Source organism: Ranitomeya variabilis, chromosome 1, assembly GCF_051348905.1.
Source record: "Ranitomeya variabilis isolate aRanVar5 chromosome 1, aRanVar5.hap1, whole genome shotgun sequence".
NCBI classification, from domain to species: Eukaryota; Metazoa; Chordata; class Amphibia; order Anura; family Dendrobatidae; genus Ranitomeya; species Ranitomeya variabilis.
The window spans coordinates 88,336,189-88,347,090 of NC_135232.1; the positions used below are offsets into that span (position 1 = coordinate 88,336,189).

Consider the following 10,902-nt stretch of genomic DNA (forward strand, 5'->3'; position numbering starts at 1 on the left):
TATGGGGGGGGGGCGCCATTTTGCAGTTCGCCTCAGGCAGCATAGAGGCTAGGTTCACCCCTGGCCCCACCCACCCACCTCAGTCTTGGCTGCTGCGGGGGGAGGGGGTCTCGGGCGCAGGGCCGCCATCAGGGCATTACAGCCCTGACTACTGTATGGGGCAGAAATGGGTGCTGTACCTTTAAGCAGCAGGCCCAAGTGTATCACGGTCCTGACGCGGGTTATGTGACACGCTGCGCGCTCTTATGTAGGAGCACTGGAGCAGACTGGAGGTGTGAGAGCCCTCAGGAATACTCCGCAGGTGACGGCACAGACAGTAAGGAGTTAACTGCTGTCAGCCCGAGGATTTCCTGTCTCCTCGGTAACAAGGAACCTTTCTGTGTCATCTGCGGGGGAAGTGTTTCAGTGCTGCACTTCTTGTGCTCTGCCAGTACTGTCCCCCATGTGGTGAGAAGGTGACTGGGGGGTTTGTACAGGGAGCATCAGGGGGGTCTGGGGATATTGGGGGTCTCACCTCTGTGCTTGTCTGCCCCCTCAGATGTTGCCTGTCAGAGGGGGGACCCTGCTAAGGTCCATGGCTGCTGTCTGCAGGTAAGAGCCCTTCTGTCCTGTCTCAGCTGCTGTGGCACTATAAGTCTCAGCATGCACATACAGGGGAGACAAAGATTGTGGTGATTTACACATTTCAAGCTGGAAGACATTTTGCTTTTTTGTAGAGAAGCAGGACGGACATGTTTGTGGGAGACGATACTGAAGTCGGCGGTGAGCAGGGAGAGGAGGCGGGCAGTGTGTGAGGACTCAGGAAGCTGCAGAGAGGAGTGAGGTGAGAGAGGAGATGGGAGTCTGCTGATGTGAGTGAGCAGAGGGGAGGCTGGTAAGGGGAGGAGATGAGAGGCTGGTAAGGAGAGATGAGAGGCTGGTGGGGGAGGCTGCTGAGGAGATGAGAGGCTGGAAAGGAGAGGAGATGAGAGGCTGGTGTGGGGAGGCTTCTGAGGAGAGGAGATGAGAGGCTGGAAAGGAGAGGAGATGAGAGGCTGGAAAGGAGAGGAGATGAGAGGCTGGAAAGGAGAGGAGATGAAAGGCTGGAGAGGAGATGAGAGGCTGGAGAGGAGATGAGAGGCTGGAAAGGAGAGGAGATGAGAGGCTGGTGTTGGGAGGCTGCTAAGGAGAGGAGAGGCTGGTGAGGAGAGGCTGGTAAGGAGAGGAGATGAGAGGCTGGAAAGGAGAGGAGATGAGAGGCTGGTGTGGGGAGGCTGCTGAGGAGAGGGGATGAGAGGCTGGTGAGGGGAGGCTGCTGAGGGGAGGAGATGAGAGGCTGGTGAGGGGAGGCTGCTGAGGGGAGGAGATGAGAGGCTGGTGAGGGGAAGCTGCTGAGGGGAGGAGATGAGAGGCTGGTGAGGGGAGGCTGCTGAGGAGAGGGGATGAGAGGCTGGAGAGGGGAGGCTGCTGAGGAGATGAGAGGCTGGTCTCATGCTGTATATGGGGAGGTTATGTGGGTCTCATGCTGTATATGGGGAGGCTGTGTGGGGCTCATGCTGTATATAAGGGGCTGCGGGGGGTTTAAAGATATATAGCGGGTGTCAGCATACTTAATTCTCAATATTAAGTGATACAATTAACACTAATTAATATTGAGTAGAATTATTTTCATGCTATTTCATGCTCCACAACAGTCATGGTCTTTCATCTGGCCCCTCGGGGAAATAAATTGCCCACCCCTGATCTAGAGACATGGAGTGAGAAGCCCACAGACGATAGCAACAGATTAGTCCGTTCTCTCACTAAATTACCCATCCAGCTCTTCACACTATTCTCTCTGAAACGTCCGAGCATTGCAGAGATAAACGTCCCTGTTTGCAGTCTGAGTGATGCTGCCCGTGGTTTTGGTAGTATGAATCGACTGACAGGTTGCCCTTAAAAATCTGTCAGCCAAACCGTGCAACCGTGGCAGAATCAACTGACTATGTACTGTGTATGAGATCCACCAGATTCTCACATGACAACTAATGGAAAGGTTTGCTAAGGCTACTTTCACATCAGCGATTTTCTCCGTTCGCGGCAGACACTGCAGTTTTTCTGCGTCTGTCACGTAACATATCACTTACGGGCCGGCAACTCTGCGTTCGGCCTCATTCATTCCCTATGGGACTTGTGGACATGTGCGGCACTTGAGGCGAGACAAAAAAAAAACACTGCTAGCATCATTTTTTTTTCCTGTTGTTGCAAGTACCGCATTTGCTGGATCGCAGCAAAACCGCAAGTGCCGCAAGTCCCATAGGGAATGAATGAGGCTGAACACAGTGTTGCCATAAGTGATCCGTTACGGATGCGGAAAAACTGCCGGATCTGCCGCAAATGTCAAAAATCGCTGATGTGAAAGTAGCCTAAGTCACTGTCGATAGAGTCTGCATTAGTCATACTCGCCAATGGGGGAGGCAGCACGAAAAGTGCCTAGGGCAGCAGAAACTCTAAATACGGCCCTGTTCCTATGACCAGCATGCCTAGATAGGTGGCTTATCAGGGTTAATCCTACTGTCTGATTCCTTTAAAGAGCATTGTGGTCGAGGCGTTTGTAAAATTGGTGGTCAGATAGGATGTGATTGGCCTCAGACAGGTAATCACATTTGGTTTAGATCATAATTCCTCCTTCTTTGTCTGCTGCTCTTATAATTATATCTGGGTTCTTGGATAGAGATGTAATTGCAGATAATTCCATATGAGTTAGATTTGAGTGATATTTGATGGTTTTCTGTAACTCATCCATGTCATTCCGAACTGGAGAGAAGATTGTTTCCACTTCTGGGCGCTTGTGTTGGAGAGAATAGAAATTGGTCTTCCTTAGCAATATGTACTCAGAGTTTTGAGTATTTGTTTAGGAGATTGTGTGACTTTGTTTTGCTTCTGATAACGACATGTCATCTCAAAGTTATTTTGCGAATAAAATAATTTAAGTAGAATGAAATTACAGGGAATCTGTCACCAGGTTTTTGCTACCTAATCTGACAGCAGCATAATGTAGGAAAAGAGACCCTGATTCCAGCGATGTATCACTTAGTTTACTGGGTGCAGAAGTTATGACACGAACACAGTTTGTAGATTACATAGATATTCATATAGCATTTATATCTTTCAGCTGGGGATATAATGGTTTAATTCCCCCCATCATTATAGAAAGAAAATTGTGATGTGGCTTAACATAATATTTCAATCTACAAATGAGCATCTTAGGTGTTTACAAGCCACCTACAGATTTATTAAAATGTAATAATTGTTTTATTGGAAAATTCAACAAGACATACATGTAGCACAGCTGGGCAGGATGGGGTTAAATCCCAGCTCTGCAGTGTTTGATTAGAAGCCCCTGTATGGTGTCTGGAGGAAGCAGGAAGTAGATTCATTATGTGACAGTCTCCTGAGGAAGTGTCAGTCTGCTGAACGAAGAGTTGAGTGTGCTACTGGTGGAACTAGCCATGATGTGAGCTGTAGACGAGAGAGCCGTGTCGGAATCTCTCTCTGAATGGAGTAACTAGGGACTCAGTCAGTCTGCTGGATGTAGCAGAAGCAAGAATCCCTGTCTGAGAAGAGTCTGCACAGGCTGTGTGCAGAGAACCTCAAATATCAGTGGTTGCTATGGACAATAGCTGTTTTCTTTGACCGAGCTGGGGGCTAGCTCAGCAGTATATGAGGAGCCAGGGACTGTTCTGTTTAGTTAACATCTGGACATGGCTAGGGATTTATGTTTATGAGTTTGTTTTGGTGCTGTGCAACCTGTGGAAAGTACCGTGTATACTTGAGTACAAGCCGACCTGAGTATAAGCCAAGGTACCTACTTTTGCCACGAAAAATTGGGAAAAAGTATTGACTCGAGTATAAGCCTAGGGTGGGAAATGCAGCAGCTACTGGTAATGATGGGACCATATAATGCTCCATAAAGTTCATGATGGGCCCATATAATGCTCCATAAAGTTCATGATGGGCCCCATAAGATGCTCCATAGAAAAATATGCCCCATATAATGATGCATAAAGGTTGATTATGGCCCCATAAGATGCTCCATAAAAAAATATGCCCCATATAATGCTGCATAAAGGTTGATTATGGCCCCATAAGATGCTCCATAGAAAAATATGCCCAACATAATGCTGCATAAAGGTTGATTATGGCCCCATAAGATGCTCCATAGAAAAATATGCCCCATATAATGCTGCATAAAGGTTGATTATGGCCCCATAAGATGCTCCATAGAAAAATATGTCCCATATAATGCTTATCATATCAGTGCAGTTTATGCTGATATAATATCCTATATTGCTGCTGCAATAAAAAGAAAAATGACATACTCACCTCTCGTTGCTGACCACTGCTCCTCAGCATTGCCGGCTCTCTGCAGTGACTGTTCAGGCAGAGGGAAAGCACTAATCACGTCATCGTCACAGGCAGAGGACGCAGAAGACACGGTGCGGCGGTGGAACGGGGACAGGTGAATATCGCAAGTGCCATTGTCCTGAGAAAGCGGCAGCACAGGCACCTGGCCCCCATAGCGTGCTGGTGTCCCCACCTGCTCAGGACACTGGCACTTGCCCCGGTGCTATTGCCGACCTCCGGCCCTGTCAGCCACCACTGGAATACTTACCGAGGCTGCAGGGGAGCGTGGACATGTTCCGGAGACGCAAGGCACCTTCGAACTGGGACCGTGACTCATGTATAAGCCAAGGGGCATTTTTCAGCCAAGAAAGGGGCTGAAAAATTCGGCTTATAAACGAGTATATACGGTAATAAAAACTGCACGTTTTTAGACCAAAACTGCTTTGCCTGTGTGTATGCTACTTAATGCTCAATGCCTACCAGAGAGAGAGTGAATCCCTACAGTAATGGAGGATGCGGGCATGAAAGCACAGAGAGTACAGGCGATTGCAGTGTAAGGATTGGGTGTCCTGGTTAAAGGCAGCTACAGCGTTACAGATGTGGTCTGAAAGCAGGGAGGAGCTGTCCTGCCGGAAGGTGACTTTGCCATTGAGTGGGTTCCACGTTGCATACAGCCTGGGTGAAAAAAACAAAAAGAGAAACCGGTCAATCAATTCGCTCATGCCAAAATCATGATAAGGGCCAAAGGAAAGAGATGCAGACAGGAGCGTATTAAAAATTATAGATAATTTTTATTAGATTAATAAAAACAGAAACAGAAATAAATACAAGTAAAAAGCTCATAGCTGAAAATGAGGAGGGAAGTGACACAAAAGTGCCACATCCAAACAAGAGTCACAATTAATGGGATATGTGGATATATACTGTAAGTAGAGGAAGACACCAGGGAAGGCAAAAAAAACACAAAGAAGGCTGACATTAAGAAAAAATTATCAATAATGCAAAGAGATTTGTGGCAACATGTATATACGAATAAATCCTGTGGGCCATTATAAAGTGCTTGTGCAATAAATACAATTATTAAGATATAAATGTTCAGAATGCAATAAAGTGCCAAGGATAAATAAAGTCAAACATAGGAGATATATATGAAGCATACAATTGATTATAAATGGTAATAATAACCAATAATTGTGGTCACAGAGCTAAACATAAATAAATAAATCCAGCCACAAGAGACATATAAGGAACATGCAATAGATTATTAATGATGGTAGCAGATGAATATGGTCAGAGACCAAGTATAAATAAATAAACACTGATTTCAAAACAATTATGCAGAAATCAAATAAATGTAAACCCAGTGACCGACCTGATGGAGGATGTGGAAGAGGGCGGGCCATTGAGTGAGTTCCACATTACATACAACATAGGTAAGCAGTAACTAGATCTTTGACAGACATCTCTCTACAATTATCTATCTCCTTAACCGCACTAGCAGTTTATTTTTGTATAACATTCGCATTTGCTTGTAGTAATGTGAATAATATCATGTTCTGTGATAAACAGATCTAGTTACTAATTACATCAGGATTGTCATCAATTATTAATCTAAAATTGCCTACTTTTTAGTTGCACTTGCACTTTATTTTTAGATGTATTGGAATTTGACTTCATTGCAAGTAGCACATTCTCTGTATTGATAAACATTTCTATTTGATGATAATACCTGTTATGTTGTTAAATCTCCTATTTCCTGATCCTATTTGAAGACCTTATTCATTTATTTAATACATGTCTGTCTTGTTGTATATGTGCAATAAAACAACTATTGATTTGAATACATGTTTAGGTGGTTTATGGGCACAAGAGTTTGTAGAAGTTGCTTGTGGCAGAGCTCATAAAGCTGATCCCACCCATGCCACAATTTTGTGTGTACATTGACTATTGAGAGTAAATTGCTTCTCAGACTAAGGGAAGTGGTTGGACCAGGGCTCACTGATATGATCATTTCCTGGAGATAAAAAATTAATTGTATAGAAACAACACCACAGAGCCTAATAAGGGACTTATCCCTGAAATCCGTATCTCAGACCCTACTTCATGCTGTCCTCAGATTACATAGCAAAAACTTGCTGACAGATTCCCTTTAAGGTAGAATTGAAATGCATCTGGAGGTGCCATAGGACAAAACGACAAGCCTTTAGATAGCGATGAAATGTGGTATTCTTGTACTACACACCTGGAAAGGTTGCACATTTTCCTATATTGCTTTGTTCCTTTTGGTTTGAGTCAGTATTGTGGGTGCTGCATTTTTTCTTTCCTCTGTCCCTCAGCAGCCAAATCTTCTATGTTTATTTTTGTTGAAAGTCTTTGAGAGGTTGGAAAGAACCATATAATGGTGTGACATTTGTGGATGGTAGAGAGACTAGAGTATTCACTGTCGATATTGGAGGCACGTTTAATTGAGAGAGAAGGCCTTAAAAAGAGACAGCAGAGTAAGCGCTAGAGGTGGAAGTGGTGGAGGTGGAGCTGGAAATCTCTTCCTCAGGAGTGAGATGATTATTGTCATTCAATAAAACTGCACTTTTTTTCTGTTTTGGTGCAGTGCTGTCACAGTATGGCTCTTCCATTAGTTCTTTATATGTCAGTGGTCAGAGCTGTGCTCAAGCATGGCTTCCACTCTATTAAAGCAGAGTTATGGTAGTTAGCAGACACTTTTCCTAAGAAATGGGTTCGAGGGCCCGCTCTCTTTGGGGCTCCCAGCATTTCTATGTCGAGGTTAAGACTGTTTATGGATCTTTAGTGACATCACGGTCATGTGGTCCTTTAACTGCAGGAGTCTAGAGGAACTGAAGAAGATACAGACTAGTATGCAGGAAGGCATTAGGGAGGATGTGGTACAAACTGGGCAATTTTTCAGGGCCCCACTCTCCTAGGAGCACCCAGCATTTCTATTCTGAGGTTAAGACTGTTTAAGGACCTTTGGTGACATCACGGTCATGTGACCATGATATAAACAAAACATCCTCTAACAACACAAGTCTAGAGGAACTAGTTTGGTATGCACCTTTTGTGCAGAGTGTGTGTATATACTTGTGTATGTTCAGTGTGTGTTTAAGTACAGTACAGACCAAAAGTTTGGACACACCTTCTCATTCAAAGACTTTTCTGTATTTTCATGACTATGAAAAATGTACATTCACACTGAAGGCATCAAAACTATGAATTAACACATGTGGAATTATATACTTAACTAAAAAGTGTGAAACAACTGAAAATATGTCTTAAATTCTAGGTTCTTCAAAGTAGCCACCTTTTGCTTTTGGATCGCCCCCAGGTGCAGGGCAGTGGGGTACTCGGTACCGGGTCCCTCTGTCTCGGTTCTGGGGATGTCATGGTGGCCCGACCCGGTCCGTGGCCCTGCTAAGGCACGCCCAATTAAAGGATGTAGTTTGTCAAGTGTTCGTGACGCCACCTGTGGTCTTCGGTCAGGGTGACGGACGCTGCTTAGGGGTCCGCTGGGGTGATGTTATGGCAGCTAGATGGAATACCTTACCACAGGTGAAGTATGTCCCCAGGGCTTCCCAGTAAGGTAGATGATGATGGTGTAGGTCGCAGTAAATAACGAGGACACAGGGTTGCAGTCTCTTTACCTTTTACTGTAGACTTCAGCGTCCACAATCCAGAGCACTGCTAACAGGGCTGGCTGAATCCGGCCGGTCCGAAGGCACATCCAGAGTTCCCTTTGCAGGTGGAAATCAGTAGCCTTCCTACAAGCGCCTGTGTGTTGTAGTACTTCCCTGCTGAGCACCACGGGATAGTCCTCACAACTGTCGTGTATGTTTCTGATATTCTCTCTCTCTGTCACCCAGATGGTATGGATAAGACGACCCGTATGACGAGGTAGGCCTGGAGCTATTTTATAGGGACCCTAGAGATGCCCCTTTCCCACAATTTGCCTCTGTTGTCTTCATTAGGTTAAAGGTTGGGCAGCCAACTTGGAATTAACTGTCCTGCTGTAGTTTGAAGTAATGCGTAGAGCCTATTACTCCCTTGGTGTTCCGGCCACCGGCTACGCGCCTCAGAAGGATGTTGCCGATCTTAAGGCAGGACTCCTCCTGGTATTATCTCCTTGTGCTGTGATCTCGTTTCTCACTTCTCCACAATATACTTCGCTTCTTGTCCTTTCTTAGGATGCTGCCGCAATGAGGTGCAGGCGCAGCTCCGTAACGTTCTATCTCTTGCTATGTCTCTGTCAGGATCCCAACCCTGACAGGGACCTCTGTCTGCAGCTCAGATGTTCCTCCTTCTCCCTCTGTCTGCCTGACAAGTCTTCTCTGGGTCAAACCCAGGTAGCTTCTCACACTAACTTCCTGTGAGGAGTGGCCTAATAGAAAGAACCTTTCGTTCCCCCTGGAGGCCGGAGTGTGAAGTGTAGTGTGTGACTGTGATACCTGGTCAGGTGAACTCCTTTAGTACCATCAGACGTACCATCACTCCCCCTGGTGGAAGAGCGACAATACTGCAACGACCAGGACTCTGGGGCGCTGCACTTTGATTACTGCTTTGCACACTCTTGGCATTCTCTTGATGAGCTTCAAGAGGTAGTCACCGGGAATGGTTTTCCAACAGTCTTGAAGGAGTTCCCAGAGATGCTTAGCACTTGTTGGCCCTTTTTCCTTCACTCTGCGGTCCAGCTCACCCTAAACCATCTCGATTGGGTTCAGGTCTGGTGACTCTGGGGGCCAGGTCATCTGGCATAACACCCCATCACTCTCCTTCTTGGTCAAATAGCCCTTACACAGCCTGGAGGTGTGTTTGGGGTCATTGTCCTGTTGAAAAATAAATGATGGTCCAACTAAACGCATACAGGATGGAATAGCATGCCGCTGTAAGATGCTGCGGTAGCCATGCTGGTTAAGTGCCTTCAATTTTTAATAAATCCCCAACAGTGTCACCAGCAAAGCATCTCCACACCATCACACCTCCTCCTGCATGCTTCGCGGTGGGAACCAGGCATGTAGAGTCCATCCATTCACCTTTTCTGCGTCGCACAAAGACACGGTCGTTGGAACCAAAGATCTCAAATTTGGACTCATCAGACCAAAGCACAGATTTCCACTGGTCTAATGTCCATTCCTTGTGTTCTTTAGCCCAAACAAGTCTCTTCTGCTTGTTGCCTGTACTTAGCAGTGGTTTCCTAGCAGCTATTTTACCATGAAGGCCTGCTGCACAAAGTCTCCTCTTAACAGTTATTGTAGAGAAGTGTCTGCTGCTAGAACTCTGTGTGGCATTGACCTGGTCTCTAATCTGAGCTGCTGTTAACCTGCAATTTCTGAGGCTGGTGACTCGGATAAACTTATCCTCAGAAGCAGAGGTGACTCTTGGTCTTCCTTTCCCGGGGCGGTCATCATGAGAGCCAGTTTCCTTGTAGCGCTTGATGGTTTTTGCCACTGCAATTGGGGACACTTTCAAAGTTTTCCCAATTTTTCGGACTGACTGACCTTCATTTTTTAAAGTAATGATGGCCACTTGTTTTTCTTTACTTAGAATTTGTATTATGGCAAGAAAAAAGCAGCTAACAGTCTATTCAGTAGGACTATCAGCTGTGTATCCACCAGACTTCTGCACAACACAACTGATGGTCCCAACCCCATTTATAAGGCAAGAAATCCCATTTTTTTAACCTGACAGGGCACACCTGTGAAGTGAAAACCATTTACGGTGTCTACCTCTTGTAGCTCATCAAAAGAATGCCAAGAGTGTGCTAAGCAGTCATCAAATGAAAAGGTGGCTACTTTAAAGAACCTAGAATATAAGACATATTTTCAGTTGTTTCACACTTTTTTGTTAAGTATATAATTCAACATGTGTTAATTCATAGTTTTGATGCCTTCAGTGTGAATGTTTAATTTTCATAGTCATGAAAATACAGAAAAATCTTTGAATGAGAAGGTCTGTACTGTATGTGTATGTGAATGTGTGATGATGACATGATTATTTTTGAATAATTGTTGATTTTTTGTTCAAGAATAAATGTGGATTGATATTCATGGAAAATAAGCCCTAACCTACCTTTTGAAGCAAGAAGTAATATAAGACAATGTCTTATTTTTGGGGAAACACAGAAGATGTTTGGAGGTAGGCCTTCATATTCTTCCTTGTCGTCATCGTCTTAAGGTGCCTATATACCGTATATACTCGAGTATAAGCCGAGATTTTCAGCCCACTTTTTTGGGCTGAAATTGCCCCTCTCGGCTTATACTCGAGTCATACCGGGGGTCGGCAGGGGAGGGGGAGCGGGGGCTGTCTAAAAATACTCACCTAGTCCAGGCGCGGTCCCTGCTTCCCCAGCGCCGGCAGCAGCAGCTTCAGCGTCTTCCTGCACTGAGCGGTCACATGGTCCCGCTCATTGCAGTAAATGAATATTCGGCTCCACCTCCCATAGGGGTGGAGCCGCCTATTCATTACTGTAATCAGCGGGACCATGTGACCGCTGAGTACAGGATGAAGCGCTGCGGCGTCGGAGAAGCA

The 10,902-nt window shown here is 45.5% G+C and overlaps 1 long non-coding RNA gene across 1 annotated transcript; it reads left to right on the top strand.

Moving 5' to 3' along the window:
- Nucleotides 1-262: 262 nt before the first annotated feature.
- On the top strand, nucleotides 263-1,003 carry LOC143793739 (uncharacterized). The gene is made up of 3 exons (XR_013220231.1): nucleotides 263-455; nucleotides 539-591; nucleotides 717-1,003. It is a non-coding gene; the product is annotated as an uncharacterized LOC143793739 (long non-coding RNA).
- Nucleotides 1,004-10,902: the final 9,899 nt, after the last annotated feature.